The sequence below is a fragment of the Salvelinus fontinalis genome, unplaced genomic scaffold, assembly GCF_029448725.1.
Source record: "Salvelinus fontinalis isolate EN_2023a unplaced genomic scaffold, ASM2944872v1 scaffold_1163, whole genome shotgun sequence".
Lineage (NCBI taxonomy): Eukaryota > Metazoa > Chordata > Actinopteri > Salmoniformes > Salmonidae > Salvelinus > Salvelinus fontinalis.
The window spans coordinates 41,754-46,629 of record NW_026601372.1 but is presented as its reverse complement, the minus strand read 5'-3'; positions in this window follow the sequence as shown (position 1 = coordinate 46,629).

The following is a 4,876-nucleotide window of genomic DNA, read 5'->3' as shown; positions in this document are numbered from 1 at the left end:
ATATGGCTCTATGTAGAACAGTCACAATAGAGGTATAATACTCTTTATATGGCTCTATGTAGAACAGTCACTATAGAGGTATAATACTCTTTATATGGCTCTATGTAGAACATCACTATAGAGGTATAATGCTATTTATATGGCTCTATGTAGAACAGTCACTATAGAGGTATAATACTCTTTATATGGATCTATGTAGAACATCACTATAGAGGTATAATACTCTTTATATGGCTCTATGTAGAACATCACTATAGAGGTATAATACTCTATATGGCTCTATGTAGAACAGTCACTATAGAGGTATAATACTCTTTATATGGCTCTGTGTAGAACATCACTATAGAGGTATAATACTATTTATATGGCTCTATGTAGAACATCACTATAGAGGTATAATACTCTTTATATGGCTCTATGTAGAACATCACTATGGAGGTATAATACTCTTTATATGGCTCTATGTAGAACAGTCACTATAGAGGTATAATACTATTTATATGGATCTATGTAGAACATCACTATAGAGGTATATTACTCTTTATATGGCTCTATGTAGAACATCACTATGGAGGTATAATACTCTTTATATGGCTCTATGTAGAACAGTCACTATAGAGGTATAATACTATTTATATGGATCTATGTAGAACATCACTATAGAGGTATAATACTCTTTATATGGCTCTATGTAGAACATCACTATAGAGGTATAATACTATTTATATGGCTCTATGTAGAACATCACTATAGAGGTACAATACTATTTATATGGCTCTATGTAGAACATCACTATAGAGGTATAATACTCTTTATATGGCTCTATGTAGAACATCACTATAGAGGTATAATACTCTTTATATGGCTCTATGTAGAACATCACTATAGAGGTATAATACTATTTATATGGCTCTATGTAGAACATCACTATAGAGGTATAATACTCTTTATATGGCTCTATGTAGAACATCACTATAGAGGTATAATACTCTTTATATGGCTCTATGTAGAACATCACTATAGAGGTATAATACTCTTTACATGGCTCTATGTAGAACAGTCACTATAGAGGTATAATACTCTTTATATGGCTCTATGTAGAACATCACTATAGAGGTATAATACTATTTATATGGCTCTATGTAGAACATCACTATAGAGGTATAATACTATTTATATGGCTCTATGTAGAACATCACTATAGAGGTATAATACTCTTTATATGGCTCTATGTAGAACATCACTATGGAGGTATAATACTCTTTATATGGCTCTATGTAGAACATCACTATAGAGGTATAATACTATTTATATGGCTCTATGTAGAACATCACTATAGAGGTACACCTAGGAATCTTGGAATGAGGACTGCTATGTGTGTTATCTGGTGGAGAACTGAGCAGGAGACACATTTCTGCTGTTCGCTGTAACAAATGGACAATAAAGTTGTACTGTATTGTATTATTGTATTGCCCTGACCTCTGACCTTGTATCTCCCCCACAGTGAGAGTCCGTAGTGTCAGCACAGAGCCATAGAGGAAGTGGACAACGAGGAAAAAAGACCAGCAAAGATTGTGAGTACCAGACTACACCTTTGAAGTAATTACCATATGTGGATTTTACCACTCTTTACAGCTCCGGGCAGAAAACATTTAGGCTCCAGATTATATCTATTACAGCTGTTGATATATCATGTTAGTTAGGTGGTAAGTAGCCTAGCGGTTATTACAGGTGTGCTGTTTATATATCATGTTAGTTAGGTGGTAAGTAGCCTAGCGGTTATTACAGGTGTGCTGTTGATATATCATGTTAGTTAGGTGGTAAGTAGCCTAGCGGTTATTACAGGTGTGCTGTTGATATATCATGTTAGTTAGGTGGTAAGTAGCCTAGCGGTTATTACAGGTGTGTTGTTGATATATCATGTAAGTTAGGTGGTAAGTAGCCTAGCGGTTATTACAGGTGTGCTGTTGATATATTACATTTACATTTAAGTCATTTAGCAGACGCTCTTATCCAGAGCGACTTACAAATTGGTGCATTCACCTTATGACATCCAGTGGAACAGCCACTTTACAATAGTGCATCAGATCTTTTAAGGGGGGGGGGGGGCAGAAGGATTGCTTTATCCTAGCTATTCCTTGAAGAGGTGGGGTTTCAGGTGTCTCCGGAAGGTGGTGATTGACTCCGCTGTCCTGGCGTCGTGAGGGAGTTTGTTCCACCATTGGGGTGCCAGAGCAGCGAACAGTTTTGACTGGGCTGAGCGGGAACTGTACTTCCTCAGTGGTAGGGAGGCGAGCAGGCCAGAGGTGGATGAACGCAGTGCCCTTGTTTGGGTGTAGGGCCTGATCAGAGCCTGAAGGTACTGAGGTGCCGTTCCCCTCACAGCTCCGTAGGCAAGCACCATGGTCTTGTAGCGGATGCGAGCTTCAACTGGAAGCCAGTGGAGAGAGCGGAGGAGCGGGGTGACGTGAGAGAACTTGGGAAGGTTGAACACCAGACGGGCTGCGGCGTTCTGGATGAGTTGTAGGGGTTTAATGGCACAGGCAGGGAGCCCAGCCAGCAGCGAGTTGCAGTAATCCAGACGGGAGATGACAAGTGCCTGGATTAGGACCTGCGCCGCTTCCTGTGTGAGGCAGGGTCGTACTCTGCGGATGTTGTAGAGCATGAACCTACAGGAACGGGCCACCGCCTTGATGTTGGTGGAGAACGACAGGGTGTTGTCCAGGATCACGCCAAGGTTCTTAGCGCTCTGGGAGGAGGACACAATGGAGTTGTCAACCGTGATGGCGAGATCATGGAACGGACAGTCCTTCCCCGGGAGGAAGAGCAGCTCCGTCTTGCCGAGGTTCAGCTTGAGGTGGTGATCCGTCATCCACACTGATATGTCTGCCAGACATGCAGAGATGCGATTCGCCACCTGGTCATCAGAAGGGGGAAAGGAGAAGATTAATTGTGTGTCGTCTGCATAGCAATGATAGGAGAGACCATGTGAGGTTATGACAGAGCCAAGTGACTTGGTGTATAGCGAGAATAGGAGAGGGCCTAGAACAGAGCCCTGGGGGACACCAGTGGTGAGAGCGCGTGGTGAGGAGACAGATTCTCGCCACGCCACCTGGTAGGAGCGACCTGTCAGGTAGGACGCAATCCAAGCGTGGGCCGCGCCGGAGATGCCCAACTCGGAGAGGGTGGAGAGGAGGATCTGATGGTTCACAGTATCGAAGGCAGCCGATAGGTCTAGAAGGATGAGAGCAGAGGAGAGAGAGTTAGCTTTAGCAGTGCGGAGCGCCTCCGTGATACAGAGAAGAGCAGTCTCAGTTGAGTGACTAGTCTTGAAACCTGACTGATTTGGATCAAGAAGGTCATTCTGAGAGAGATAGCAGGAGAGCTGGCCAAGGACGGCACGTTCAAGAGTTTTGGAGAGAAAAGAAAGAAGGGATACTGGTCTGTAGTTGTTGACATCGGAGGGATCGAGTGTAGGTTTTTTCAGAAGGGGTGCAACTCTCGCTCTCTTGAAGACGGAAGGGACGTAGCCAGCGGTCAAGGATGAGTTGATGAGCGAGGTGAGGTAAGGAAGAAGGTCTCCGGAAATGGTCTGGAGAAGAGAGGAGGGGATAGGGTCAAGCGGGCAGGTTGTTGGGCGGCCGGCCGTCACAAGACGCGAGATTTCATCTGGAGAGAGAGGGGAGAAAGAGGTCAAAGCACAGGGTTGGGCAGTGTGAGCAGAACCAGCGGTGTCGTTTGACTTAGCGAACGAGGATCGGATGTCGTCGACCTTCTTTTCAAAATGGTTGACGAAGTCGTCTGCAGAGAGGGAGGAGGGGGGGGGGAGGGGGAGGAGGATTCAGGAGGGAGGAGAAGGTGGCAAAGAGCTTCCTAGGGTTAGAGGCAGATGCTTGGAATTTAGAGTGGTAGAAAGTGGCTTTAGCAGCAGAGACAGAAGAGGAAAATGTAGAGAGGAGGGAGTGAAAGGATGCCAGGTCCGCAGGGAGGCGAGTTTTCCTCCATTTCCGCTCGGCTGCCCGGAGCCCTGTTCTGTGAGCTCGCAATGAGTCGTCGAGCCACGGAGCGGGAGGGGAGGACCGAGCCGGCCTGGAGGATAGGGGACATAGAGAGTCAAAGGATGCAGAAAGGGAGGAGAGGAGGGTTGAGGAGGCAGAATCAGGAGATAGGTTGGAGAAGGTTTGGGCAGAGGGAAGAGATGATAGGATGGAAGAGGAGAGAGTAGCGGGGGAGAGAGAGCGGAGGTTGGGACGGCGCGATACCATCCGAGTAGGGGCAGTGTGGGAAGTGTTGGATGAGAGCGAGAGGGAGAAGGATACAAGGTAGTGGTCGGAGACTTGGAGGGGAGTTGCAATGAGGTTAGTGGAAGAACAGCATCTAGTAAAGATGAGGTCAAGCGTATTGCCTGCCTTGTGAGTAGGGGGGGAAGGTGAGAGGGTGAGGTCAAAAGAGGAGAGGAGTGGAAAGAAGGAGGCAGAGAGGAATGAGTCAAAGGTAGACATGGGGAGGTTAAAGTCACCCAGAACTGTGAGAGGTGAGCCGTCCTCAGGAAAGGAGCTTATCAAGGCATCAAGCTCATTGATGAACTCTCCAAGGGAACCTGGAGGGCGATAAATGATAAGGATGTTAAGCTTGAAAGGGCTGGTAACTGTGACAGCATGGAATTCAAAGGAGGCGATAGACAGATGGGTAAGGGGAGAAAGAGAGAATGACCACTTGGGAGAGATGAGGATCCCGGTGCCACCACCCCGCTGACCAGAAGGTCTCGGGGTGTGCGAGAACACGTGGGCAGACGAAGAGAGAGCAGTAGGAGTAGCAGTGTTATCTGTGGTGAGCCATGTTTCCGTCAGTGCCAGGAAGTCGAGGGACTGGAGGG